At 39.5% G+C, this 14,543-nt stretch overlaps 1 protein-coding gene and 1 non-coding gene across 3 annotated transcripts in view; one reads left to right on the top strand and one right to left on the bottom strand.

Moving 5' to 3' along the window:
* Positions 1–14,543, bottom strand: part of NEXMIF (neurite extension and migration factor) — a 175,455-nt gene that overhangs the window by 140,354 nt on the left and 20,558 nt on the right. The window lies entirely within an intron of this gene.
* On the top strand, positions 1,255–1,326 carry TRNAF-GAA (transfer RNA phenylalanine (anticodon GAA)). The gene has a single exon. It is a non-coding gene; the product is annotated as a tRNA-Phe (tRNA).

Genomic DNA, 14,543 nt, shown 5'->3' with positions numbered 1-14,543 from the left:
GTTGTTCCCCTCACCTTCCAAAGCCCAACCTGGAGTGACATGGTGAAGAATAGCACAGAAACCTGCATGTTCACAAGCTGGGCTAGTACAAAACATTTCCCCAGGGTCAGCAATACTTGCATGTACAAGAAGCTATTTTGAGGGAAGTTTTACTAAGTCCTAAATATGTATTTTTTTTCTCTCAGAAATTCTATGAAGCAAAATTAGTTGACTGGGCCATAGGCCATAAAACCTAATTAGTTCTGTAAGGTTGTTTAATGTTTAAGCCTAACCGTCAGTGGACAGCCATACCAAAGAGGTTTTCAGAATTCAAAGCCTCAGTGCAGAGGGACAAAAGCTAAACATAAGATAGAAAGGAATCAATTTTTCTTTTTACTTGGGCACCAGGGGAAAACAAAATCCTGAGGAGGGAAAAGAGAAATTGGTTACAAGGCTTTCAGGATTCTACAGGGCTCTGCGGAATTAACCAAAGATCTTACACAGGACTAACAAAACATCTACATTTTTCTTTCTAGGCACTCAGGTTACTGTGCACATAGTATATTCTTCATCCTCTTCACAGCCTAGTAAAATAGGAGAAGCAGGTATTCTCCACCACCCTAAAATACCTTAGAGGCTTTGTCCTCCTGTCAGAGTCTCCAGAGTTTTACTACTGAGTGATACAGATGCATACTGCATAAGCAGAATTGAAGTGCTGCCTCTAATTCAGCTTCATCAAAGCTTAAATCCACAGAACAATGATAAACTTTGCATTTATTTTCCAACATCAGCCACCTCATTTGAATGACACTACTTTAATGACAATAAATGTTGCATGGGCACCATGAAGTGAGAGACATCACCCTGCATTAATACCCCATCTGCCTGCCATCTCACTAAGATCCTGAGGCATGTTTCAAAGCAAGCATAGGAGAATTTATACCTAATTAAAATCATAGGGGAAATGGAACGTCAGAGACAGAATTTAGTTTCTTTTTTAGAATTAGAGTATTTTTGAGGTGTCAGACTATTCTGTTCACCAGATTTGCTGAGGAGGGAGGGTAGAAGAGGAGAGGGAAAAGGAGAGGATGTATATATATATTTTAATTTTATTATAAAATAATTTTTTATATATGGTGATTTAGTGTCAAGGAAGTATTAGAAAGTGGACTGATTTTTGCCCCTACATTTTTCTGTTTTTCCCCTACGTGTCTAAGCCTAGCACTGCTCTTCTGTTGGAATCAGAAATATATATATATATATTAATATACAGCTTCCCTGGTGGCTCAGCCGGTAAAGAATCTGCCTGAAATGCAGGTGACCCAGGTTCAATCCCTGGGTTGGGAAGATCTCCTGGAGAAGGGAATGTCAACCCACTCCAGTGTTCTTGCCTGGAAAACTACATGGACAGAGGAGCCTGGCAGGCTATATAGTTCATGGGGTCGCAAAGAGTCGGACATGACTGAGTGACTAACAACAACATTAATACACATGTATGTATATTTTGGGAGAAGTGACAGTGAACAGTTGAAGGATGAAGAAACAAGAGTCCAAATAAAAGGACTTGGCTTTTTCAAAAGTTTAGTATCTATCTTTGCCATCGAGTTGTAAATCCTCAGGCTGCAAAACAAATGGAAGAATAATAATCTAAAAGTTTTCTTGTTTCTCACCCTCACATTTTTTAAAAAGACTTAAAGCACTCATCTAATGAGGGAGCTAAGACTTACACAGACTATCTTACGCGTGGCCTTAAAGTCGCAGCTAAGCAAGCCATTTTGTTCTATATAGCAACATTATTACACTTAATCTTGTGCATTCAACAAACGTGGGAGAGAGAAGAGATGAGAGAATGAGGGAATGAGGAGATATGGCACCCAAGATGGAAGTGGGAACACTGGGTTCAGATAAGTTGGAAGATTTTAAATTTATCCAGCACCCATGTACACATAATCAGATAACATCTATGGATGGTGTGGAAGCTTTTCCTCGGTCTTCACTTAGGCTCATCAGACCCTTTGCAAAAATTCTTATCTCCTACATTTATTCAAAGCTGCCCAGCCACCAGGGTCAGTCAGGGCCATGTGGACCTGGAGTCATTACCTGGCTCTGTCATTAACTTAGATACTCTTAAGTAGGGAAGGAGCATATTGATTGCATTTACATTGACTAATACTTTGGGTGGAAAAGGAGAATTAAAATGTTCAAGTTTCCAAAAGACTTAGCTTTTTTTTAAGTAAAAAGAATCAGCAGAATTCATAATCTTCACTCAGTTCACCTCAGAACCTCTTGCAGATAGCAAAGAAGTAAAGTTCATAGGTTCAAATAATTAAAAGCCAGTCCCATCTCCCATTTTACTATAGCAGATTCAACTACTCAGTCATGCTTCCAGGTTCCTCCATCATCCGTCCATCTCAGAGATCCATAAAATATTAAAGCTAAGAGAACTTTCTCACCAATCTCTCTACCCTTGGAGTAGGCATTTGTGTCTAAGACCACTTACTCCCTGCCCCATCCTTTATCACCAGAGTTCAAAAGTCTAGTTCTCAGTCCCTTTGCTACCCTCCTCTTTCTCTGGGTACTCACCCTCCCTCAGCCCTGAAACTCAGCCTTTCCCATTTGCCAGCCAAACCTAAAACCACCTCCTTCCAAATACTCCTACTGCAAAATTCAGGCTTAAATTAAGAAAGCAGGGAAAACCACTAGAGCATTTGGGTATGTTTAGTTGCTAAGTCGTGTCCGACTCTTTGCGACCCCATAGACTGTAGCCTGCCAGGCTCCTCTGTCCATGGGATTTCCCAGGCAAGAATACTGGAGCGGGTTGCCATTTCCTTCTGCAGGGGATCTTCCTGACCCAAGGATCGAAATCACATCTCCTACGTCTCCTGCATTGGCAGGCAGGTTCTTTACAACTAGCACCACCTGGGAAGCCCAAATCAAATCCTTTATGATTATACAGTGGAGGTGATGAATAGATTCAATGGATTAGATCTGGTAGACAGAATGCCTGAAGAACTATGGATAGAGGTTCATAACATTGTACAGGAAGCAGTGACCAAAACCATCCCAATGAAAAAGAAAAGCAAGAAGGCAAACAGGTTGTTTGAGGAGGCTTTACAAATAGTTGAGGAAAGAAGAGAAACAAAAAGCAAGGGAGAAAGGAAAGATACACTCAACTGACTGCAGAGTTCCAGAGAATAGCAGGGAGAGAAAAGAAGATCTTCTTAAATGAACAATGCAAACAAGTAGAGGAAAACAATAGAAGGAAAAGACTAGAGATCTGTTCAATAAAACTGGAGATACCAAGGGAATATTTCATGCAAGGATGGTCATGATAAGGGACAGAAACAGTAAGGACCTAACAGAAGCAGAAGAGATTAAGAAGAGGTGGCAAGAATACACAGAACTATACAAGAAAGATCTTAATGACCTGGATAACCATGATATCACCTACGGCCAAACATCTTGGAGTGTGAAGTCAAGTGGGCCTTGAAAGTGAAAGTGAAAGTCACTCGGTCGTGTCTGACTCTTTGCGGCACAATGGACTATACAGTACATGGAATTCTCCAGGCCAGAATACTGTAGTGGGTAGCCTTTCCCTTTTCCAGGGAATCCTCCCAACCCAGGGATCGAACCCAGGTCTCCTGCATTGCAGGTGCATTCTTTACCAGCTGAGCCACAAGGTAAGCCCAAGATTACTGGAGTGGGTAGCCTATCCGTTCTCCAGCAGATCTTCCCAACCCAGAAATCAAACTGGGGTCTCCTGCATTGCAGGCAGATTCTTTACCAACTGAGCTATCAGGGAAGCCCTTAGGAAGCATTACTATGAAAAAAGTGAGTGGAGGTGATGGGATCCCAGCTGAGCTATTTCAAATCCTAAAAGATGATGCTGTGAAAGTGCCACACTCAATATGCCAGCCAATTTGGAAAACTCAGCAGTGGCCACAGGACTGGAAAGATCAGTTTTCATTCCAGTCCCAAAAAAGGGAAGTGCCAAAGAATGTTCGAACTACCGCACAATTGTGTTCACTTCACGTGCTAGCAAGGTTATGCTTGAAATCCTTCAAGCTAGGCTTCAGCAGTATGTGAACCAAGAACCAGATGTACAAGCTGGGTTTAGAAAAGGCAGAGGAACCAGAGATCAAATTGCCATCATTCATTGGATCATGGAGAAAGCAAGAGAGTTCTAGAAAATCATCTACTTCCACTTCACTGACTACTCTAAAGTCTTGGACTGTGTGGATCACAACAAACTGTGGAAAATTCTTAAAGAGATGGGAAAACCAGACCACCTTATCTGTCTCCTGAAAAAAATCTATATGCAGGTCAAAAAGCAACAGTTAGAACCGGACATGGAACAACTGACTGGTTCAAAATTGAGAAGGGAGTACATCAAGGCTGTATATTGTCACCCTGTTTATTTAACTTCTACACAGAATACATCATGTGAAATGCTGGGCTGGATCAATCACAAGCTGGAAACAATATTGCCGGGAGAAATATCAACAACCTCAGATATTAGATACCACTTTAATGGCAGAAAGTGAAGAGAAACTGAAGAGTCTCTTGATGAAGGTGAAAGAGAGTGAAAGAGGAGGCTTGAAATTCAACATTCAAAAACCTAGGATGATGGCATCCTATAATTCTATCATCCCATCATTTCATGGCAAATGGAAGGCAAAAAAGTGGAAGCAGTGACAGATTTTCTTTCCGTGGGCTCCAAAATAACTGAGGATGGTGACTGCAGCCATGAAATTAAAAGACGCTTGCTCCTTGGAAGGAAAGCTATGACAAACCTAGACAGTGTCTTAAAAAGCCAAGACATCACTTTGCTGACAAATGTCCATATAGTCAAAGCTATGGTTTTTCTAGTGGTCATGTACGGGTGTGAGAGTTGGACCATAAAGAAGGCTGAGTGCTGAAGAAATGACGCTTTCTAATTGTGGTGCTGGAGAACTCTTGAGAGTCCCCTGGATTGCCAAGAGATGAAACCAGTCAATCATAACCCTGAACTGATCTCAGCATGAGAAGGACTGATGCTGAAGCTGAAGCTCCAATACTTTGGCCACCTGATCCGAAGAATTGACTCATTGGAAAAGACCCTGATGCTGGGAAAGACTGAAGGCAAAAGAAGGGGTGGCAGAGGATAAAATGGTTGGAGAGCACCACTGACTCAATGGACATGAATTTGAGCAAACTGTGGGAGATAGTGGAGGACACAGGAGCCTGGTGTGCTACATTTCACAGGATAGCAAATAGTTTGACACAACTTAGTGACTGAAAAACTTTCTTCAGCCCATCATGGCCATTAGGTGGCGCTGCAGACAGTTAGCTCACTCTTCAACTCCTTGGCAGCAGGCTCTTTGGGTATGGCAACCGTTGATTCTGGAGAGTTGTGATCTGAAATACTCTGTAAAAAGCACAATTTCTGGTTTGTACAAATGGTTTTAAGATTAAGGGAGTGATCAGGTAGAAACATAGAAAAGTGTTCTTGCTTTCTTTTTTCCCCACATCAGTTCTAGCCAGCATGATAAGACTTACTATTAATATCTTCTTGCCTTGTTCATGAATGAACAGAGATATCCTAGGAATAAAAGTTGGCGCCTTTTGCCAAGTCTCCCAGTACAATCCCTGAAACCCCCAAAATAGAAGAACAGGAACTGGGCACTGGAGTGTGCATGTGTGACAAAATATTGCTGTGTAAATTATTTGGGGGTTATATACTATTTGGGATTAGCTGCACCTCAGCACCTTTCCATTAGAATTTGATAGTTGGTGAAAAGGAGACAAAGCTAGCTGCCTAATATCTGCAGCAAGCAAGGACAATTAGAAAACATTCATTTTTGTTCTGTTCACACTTCCATTCCCAAACTAACCATATGCTTTCTAGGTTTTGGCTTGACCACCTAATTGACATGTACTAGCATACAAAAATGATTTTTTTAAAGTATTTCATAAACGTTCACCTTTCAGACTTAGTTTTCATATTTCATTTTATATCAAGAAGCTAAGTTCAGCCCATATGCAAATGTACAGACAATTCAGATTAAGGATGAAGGTCTGACAAACAAATGTTAGCCTACACAGTCAAAATTTAAACAAAACATAAAGGTTACTGGAGTAAGAGTCAAGAGAACTGGGTCTAACTCACATGGAAACTTTGGACAAAGCTCCCTCTCTTTGAGACTTTCTTTTCTGGGTATACCACTATAAACCCTACCTGCTTCACAAAGGGATTAGAAGGGTCAAACAGACTACTTTCTAAATGACTTTGAAAAATATTAAGCTGTGCTCAAAGCAGAAGCATTGTATTTCCCCTAAGGGCCTTCATTCTTATACAGGGTCATTTATTCATTCAGTGATAAAGTCTGTGTACTATGTAGTATCACAAATAGATTCCAGAAGTGGCACTACTTTCGATTTCTCTAAAAAATTTTTTTTCTTATACAAATATTTTTTTGCCAAGCTGAAATCTCAGTTTCCTGACAAGGGATTGAACCTGTGGCCATGGAAGTGAAAACATTGAGTCCTAACCACTGGACTTCCAGGGAACTCCCTCTCTCAAATTTTATGATGCAAAGTTTTGAAGGGTAAGAATAGTGGGAGGAAGTAGTTCAAGTAACTGACAAAATGGAATGTTTCCAAAAGAAAGCAACTAGGAGAGAAAGGAGTCAATAAATCTGTCACATGAAGAATGTCTGAAGGAATGCGTGGGAAATGTTTAGTCTGGAGCAGACTACAGGAGCTAATGATGATTGTTTTAAAAAATCTAAAGGCCTATCACACACAAGAGAGATTAAGTTTTTTCATGGCATAAGGCACACCAAAAATCAACCAGGCTCAAAATGAAAAAAATTAACCCACATGATGGAAATATGTCAAAGGGGCACAGGAGTCAACTGAAAAAGCTCCCAATGGCCAAAGTTGGAAAAATTTGAGAAACAAATAAAGTAGTATTGGATTATAACCCAAAGTTTAAAATAAATAATCATGAGCCAATACTGATACAAATAACTGACTGAATAAATAAATTAAAAAATAAATGAGAGAGAATAGCACATCTCCAGTGCATAAAAATTCCAAATAATTTATGTAGACATTTCATCCTCATGGAAGTGGTGCATAACGCCCCAGTCTTAAAGTGTAGACTGCCCAAAGTAATTCCTTCTAAACAGTACACAATGGAAATAAGGAAAAAGTAAATTGACTCTGGAGAAACCTAACAAGCACTGCCTCGGCCAGGTGATCATGGTCAGCATCAGCAGTGAAAAATCATGTTGATAGCATGTTGATATGATGTGATGAGAATAGTATTTCACCTCTCTGGTCTTCCTCTCAAAAACACAGTATCCCAATCTAACTATGATAAAAACATCAGACAAATCCCAACTGGGGGACATTCTACAGAATACATAACCATGAAACCTCAAAATTGTTAAGGGAGCACCAGCTTTGGGTTCCTGCATCATACATCAAACTCGCACTGTTCATCTATTTTACATATGGTAATGTATATGTGATGGAATTCCAGCTGAGCTATTTCAAATCCTAAAAGATGATGCTGTGAAAGTGCTGCACACAATATGCCGGCAAACCTGGAAAAAACAGCAGTGGTCACCGGACTGGAAAAGGTCAGTTTTCATTCCAATCCCAAAGAAAGGCAATGCCAAAGAATGCTCATACTACGCACAATTGCACTCATCTCACACGCTAGTAAAGTAATGCTCAAAATTCTCCAAGCCAGGCTTCAGCAATACGTGAACCGTGAACTTCCAGATGTTCAAGCTGGTTTTAGAAAAGGCAGAGGAATCAGAGATCAAATTACCAACATCCACTGGATCATCAAAAAAGCAGAGAGTTCCAGAAAAACATCTATTTCTGCTTTATTGACTATGCCAAAGCCTTTGACTGTGTGGATCACAATAAAACTGTGGAAAATTCTGAAAGAGTTCAGAATACCAGACCACCTGACCTGTCTCTTGAGAAACCTGTATGCAGGTCAGGAAGCAACAGTTAGAACTGGACATGGAACAACAGACTGGTTCTAAATAGGAAACGGAGTACGTCAAGGCTGTATATTGTCACCCTGCTTATTTAACTTATATGCAGAGTACATCATGAGAAATGCTGGGCTGGAAGAAACACAAGCGGGAATCAAGATTGCCGGGAGAAATATCAATAACCTCAGATATGCGGATGACACCATCCTTATGGCAGAAAGCGAAGAAGAACTAAAGAGTCTCTTGATGAAAGTGAAAGAGGAGAGTGAAAAAGTTGGCTTAAAGCTCAACATTCAGAAAACTAAGATTATGGCATCTGGTCCCATCACCTCATGGGAAATAGATGGGGAAACAGTGCAAACAGGGTCAGACTTTATTTTTTGGGGCTCCAAATTCACTGCAGATGGTGATTGCAGCCATGAAATTAAAAGACGCTTACTCCTTGGAAGGAAGGTTATGACCAACCTAGATAGCATATTTAAAAGCAGAGACATTACTCTGCCAACAAAGGTCCGTCTAGTCAAGGCTATGGTTTTTCCAGTGGTCATGTATGGATATGAGAGTTGGACGGTGAAGAAAGCTGAGTGCCGACGAATTGATGCTTTTGAACTGTGGTGTTGGAGAAGACTCTTGAGAGTCCCTTGGACTGCAAGGAGATCCAACCAGTCCATCCTAAAGGAGATCAGTCCTGGGTGTTCATTGGAAGGACTGACGTTGAAGCTGAAACTCCAATACTTTGGGCACCTCATGCGAAAAATTGACTCATTGGAAAAGACCCTAATGCTGCGAAGGATTGGGGGCAGGAGGAGAAGGGGATGACAGAGGATGAGATGGCTGGATGGCATCACCGACTCAATGGACGTGAGTCTGTGTAAACTCCGGGAGTTGGTGATGGACAGGGAGGCCTGGCGTGCTGCGATTCATGAGGTCGCACAGAATCAGACACGACTGAGCGACTGAAGTGAACTGAACTGAACTGAACTGAATGTATATGTTTCAATGCTCTTCTCTCAAATAATCCCATGCTCTCCTTCTCCTACTGAGTCCAAAAGGGGTGGGGAGGGAGGTGTGAGGGGGGTTCAGGATGGAGGGGACAATGTATACCTATGGCCGATTCATATTGATATGGCAAAAACCATCACAGTACTGTAATTATCCTCCAACTAAAATAGACAAATAATTTTTAAAAAAACTGTTAAGGGAAAGTGTGAGAAGCTGTCACAGTCAAGAGGAACAAAGGAGGGTACTGGAACAGAAAGAGGGTAATATGAGGATACTAAGAAAATACACATACAGACTTTAGTTAATAATAATGTAGTAACATTGGTTTGTTAATTACGACAAATGTCGCATAGTCATGGAAGATATAAATAATAGGTGAAACTGGGGGTTCGGTATATGGGAATGCTCTACTCTCAGCACCATTATTCTGTAGCTCTAAAACTGTTGTAAAGAAAAACAGGGAAAGCTACAAGAAAATATATTTCAGTTCAATTTAAGAACAGGCTTTCTGAAAAAAACAAAAGGCATCCAAATTGGAAAGGAAGAAATAAATTTATCTCCGTACACAGATGATGTGGTTATATATATAGAAAAACCTAAAGACTCCACAAAAAACCTGCTAGAGGTAATAAATGAATTCAGAAAGTTTCGAGACACAAAACCAACATGCAAAACTTAGTTGCATTTGTATATACTAAAAATGAACAAGCCAAAAAAACAAATTAAGAAAATTATCCCATTTACACTAGCATCAAGAAGAATAAAATATTTATGAATAAATTTAACCAAGGAGGTGAAAAACTTGCACACTGAAAAGAACAAAATGTTTCTGCAGGAAACTAAAGACACTAATAAACAGAAAGATATTCTTGTTCAAGGATTATAAGACTTACTATTTTTAAGATATCAAAACCACCCAAAGCAATCTATAGATTCAATTCAATCTATATTTTTAAAAAAACCCAATAACATTTTTTGCAGAAACAGAAAAATTCATCCTAGAATTCATGTAGAATTTCAAATAGCCAAAACCATCTCAAAAAGGATAACAAAGCTGGCAGCATCACACTTATTGGTTTCAAAACATACTACGAAGCTACAGTAATTAAAAGAAAAACATGGTACTGGGATGAGGACAGACATATAGACCAATGGAATAGAATAGAGAGCCCAGAAACAAGCTTTCACTATGTGGTTAAAAGATTTTCAAGAAGGGTGCCAACACCATTCAATGGGAAAAGGGCAGTCTTTACAACAGATTGTGTTGGGAAAACTGGATATCCACATAGAAAGGAAGTTGCACCCTTACCTTATATCATATACAAAAATTAACTCAAAATGGATCATTGTAAGAGCTAAAACTATAAAATACTTAGAAGAAAACATAGGAGGAACGCATCATAATGTTTGATTGGGAAATGATTTCTTGGATATGATATCAAAAGCAGGCAAGAAAAGAAAAAAATAAATTAGACTATATTAAAATTAAAAACTTTTGTGGATCAAAGGAAACTACCAACAAAGTAAAAGGAAAATTCATGGAATGGGCAAAAATATTTGCTAATCATACAATCTGAAGAAGTATTCATATCCAGAATAAATTAAGAACCCTTAACAATTTAGCCAACAAGCCCATGAAAAGATGTTCAATGTAACTAATCATCAGAAAAATGCTCATTAAAACCACAAGATACCACCTCACAAACATTAGGATGGCTATTATAAAAAAATAGAGAATAATAAATGTTGACAAAGATATAGAAAATTTGGAACTCTTACTGTTTGTGGGAATGTAAAATGATTCAGCTGCTATGGAAAACAGTACTGCAGTTCTTAAAAAAATTAAAAATAGAATTACCATATAATCTAGCAAGTTCATTTCTGGATATATACGAAGAGAATTGAAAGCAGGGTCTCAAAGGAATATTTATTCACAGCAACATTATTCAAAATAGCCAAAAAGTTAAGCAAGTCAAATGTCCATTGGCAGATGAATGGATAAACAAAATGTGATATAAACATACAATGGAATATTATTCAACCTTTAAAAGAAAGTAAATTCTGACACATGGTACAACATGGATGAATCTCGAGGACTTCATGCTAAGTGAAATAAGCCAGTTACAAAAGGATAAATGAATACTACAGGACTCCACTTATATGAGAAACCTTGAATAGTCTAATTCATAGAGACAAAAAGTATAATGGTGGTTGCCAGGGTCTGGGGAGAGGGTAGAAATGGAGAGCTATTGTTTAATGGATACAGAGTTTTAGTTTTACAAGATGAAAAGAGGTCTAGAGATGGATGGTGGTGATGGTTGTGTAACAATGTGAATGTACTTAACTCCACAGAACTGTACACTTTAAAATGGTTAAGAAAGAAAGAAAGAAAGAAAGTGAAGTCGCTCAGTCGTGTCCGACTCTTTGCGACCCTATGGGCTGTAGCCTACCAGGCTCCTTCGCCCATGGGATTTTCCAGGCAAGAGTACTGGAGTGGGTTGCCATTTCCTTCTCCAGGGGATCTTCCCAATCCAGGGATCGAACCCAGGTCTCCCACATTGTAGGCAGACGCTTTACCGTCTGAATGGTTAAGATGGCACATTTTTGTAATTTGTATTTTGCCACAATTAAATATAATAAAATAAAAAGAATGAGCATCTGGAATGGACTGCCTTTGGGAGCATTACCTGCCTGTAGATACATCTAGGCAAGGTAATCTAGAAAAAGTAATTAATGTAGCATGTAAAAATTATTCAGATGACTTCCTAGTTATTTCCAAGAGGCAAAAAAACATTTGTGGCCAAGATGTCAATATAAGGTTTAATGGATAAACATACAAATGTCCAGGGTGTTAGTGCTTCTAAATGTTGTTATTTGCTGCACAAAGCACCAGTGAGGCACAATTTATACTTGATTTCTGTTAGCAGGCAGTTAGAAATTATGCAATTGTTGGTTTACCTGATTCGATTATACACCTTTCAGTCCCAGGGAATCCTGCTGAAGAAAGTTTTACATATGCAATTTATAACCCCAAGAGCATAACTATCTTACACCCAGTCTTAGAAATAGTCCTGCACACATAGCTCTCACCTAGTAAAACACAATTTCCCTGAAATGTGGGGATATTTTACTCACCTACCACTCCATTATTACTCCTACCACTTCCCTTGTCCCAGCTACAGTATCCTATACTTAGTAGGTATTCTTTAAGTATATAATATCTATGAATGACTTTGAACTTCAGATAAATGGAGTGAGACAGCCACTTTAATACACCTCCCAGAAGTTAAGGGCCTGTCTCATATATCAAGGCAGTTCCAAACCACCATAAGTGCCTTTAATGTATATTAAGGTCTCTCTCTGCCTGACTGTTGAGTTTGGATATTAGTCTTCTCAAGTCCTAGGACTGGGACTTACACAATTGGCTTTCTTGGTTCTTAGGCCTTTGAATTCAGACTGGAAGTACACTGTTGGCTTTACCGGGTCTCCAGTTTGCAGGCAGAATTTTGTGGGACTTCTCAGCCTCTATAATCACATGAGCCAATTACTTATTTTGTGTGTGTGTCACACACACACACGCACACACACACTATTGATTCTTTCTCTCTGAAGAATCCTGACTAATACAGATTTTGATCAAAAGTCCCCTTCATGACATTTAAAATATTTGATCATAAATGATTCAAAGTTACAGGCCGGAAGACTCATTAGGGAAGCCAAGTATACATATACAAACCTATCCCCAATTGGGTGAGTTTTAATTTCAGGTCAAAGATTAACTTTCTATTTGGCCAAAGTCTTACTTGCTAACTCAAAAATGGAAAGGTAGTAATTAACTAGATCAGTGGTTCCCAACCTGAGGTCCCTGGTCTTAACAGACCACAACGGTAATCATCGGGAACCTCAAGTCATTTTTAATATTTCAAACCTTTAAAGAAAATAGAGTACTTAACTGTCATACAGCTGCCCCAGTTATCTAAACACCAAATATCTTTGCTTTTCCCTGGAATTACAGCAATCAAGCACAATAATATTGCTTATTTATGCTGATTAAAAGCTCTGACATACACATATGTGTTGTATATGAACACAGAGAACTATTATTTAATAAATGTAACTTTTTCAGAAGAAATAACAACCTCTTCGAAGCATTAGGCCTTATGAAAAATGATTAGAAAAGGGTTTGGGAGGGCTTGAAAATATTGGGAAGTACTGATCTCACTGATCTGTGGCTGAGGTACCTTGCAACTCTTTCAGGTCCCATATCTACTTGCCTCTCTTGTCTTTCCTAGTGAAGACTGCAGTCTTCACCTAACTGAGACACTGGAAACAGACTAATAATGGACTTCTTGGTCTGCCATGCTCTTTGGGTCTGAGGACAGCTGTGACGTTTCTGCAACCTCCTATGTCCCTACAGCCACACATTCAGACCTGATTGGTTAAGCAGGGGGCTTTACATAGGCAATAAAAGGCAAGATTTCCCATGGCCAAGCTGGCCAGCATACAGGCAAGTTTGCTGCAGTTTAGATGCTGTAAGTGCCACTTCACATTTCCCAAAGCCTTTGATAGGTGTAGCAGGTTCAGACTCCCACAGAGAAGTTGTCTGCCCAGTTTGAAGGAGAAATGCTCCTCAGTGCCTAAAGCCACTCCTTGTTATAAAGGCAGCTTTAGCTCTGCAGCTTTTGCTGGGGGGAGGGGAAAGAGGTGTGGAAAGAAGCTCCCTTGAATTGAAACTTGAATCTGGGGGTAAACACAGCTGGGACTTGGTCCAACACTGGCTTCTATAACCTGGAAACAAGAGCACCCTATGTCCTAGCAAAATACACATTTGCTGAGTCTCGTCCTGCCTATTTCTAAACCTCAATCAACTGCAGAAATAAATATCTTTAAAAAGAAAATCTTTTGGCAGGGGAAAGGGCTCTTTTTAGAGGAATTTGCTTAATTATTTCAATTTAAAATCTTGAACATTTTTAATCCCGCAGTCCTCACTAATTTGCAAGCATACACTCACTCATGAACACACACAGACACTTAAACACACACACACACACACACACACACACACACAACAGCCCTGAGAGAGCTTGAGGCAGAAATGCAGTTAGCCACTAGCGTGACTCCTGCCTTTCCAGCCCTGTGTGAAAGAATAGAGCCTGGAACTGAAAAATTGAACCTGTCAAGTGTTTCTGAACAACTACTGTGAATTGACATTTGGCCCACCTAAAGAAAATCACAGGCAGCAAGGGCAAGTTAGCAATGAACTAAACTGGTTAAAGCAGAAGCATGGTGAGCTTCAGTGAGCTAAGGTCTGACTTTCTAAGACCCAAGACGACCAGGAATAACTGTGCTTCCACTTAACTTTATTTTATTTTGTAATCTTAGCATTCTGCTTTTTTTTTTTCTTTTGCTGTGTAACCTTGAGTGAGTAGCTTAATCTTTCGGTGCTTCATTGTTTCAAACACACTGAACTGTCTAGAGTGACAAACCATCACCTCTCTTCCTACAGGTCTTAATAGTTGAATGTTGTTTTGCATGTACAACAATGAGTGGAACCAAAATTGTACT

The sequence above is a fragment of the Giraffa tippelskirchi genome, chromosome X (genome assembly GCF_054371585.1).
Source record: "Giraffa tippelskirchi isolate mGirTip1 chromosome X, T2T-mGirTip1v1.2.pri, whole genome shotgun sequence".
NCBI lineage: Eukaryota > Metazoa > Chordata > Mammalia > Artiodactyla > Giraffidae > Giraffa > Giraffa tippelskirchi.
Note: the sequence above shows the minus strand (reverse complement) of the source record. Positions and strands in the feature narration are given on the sequence as shown.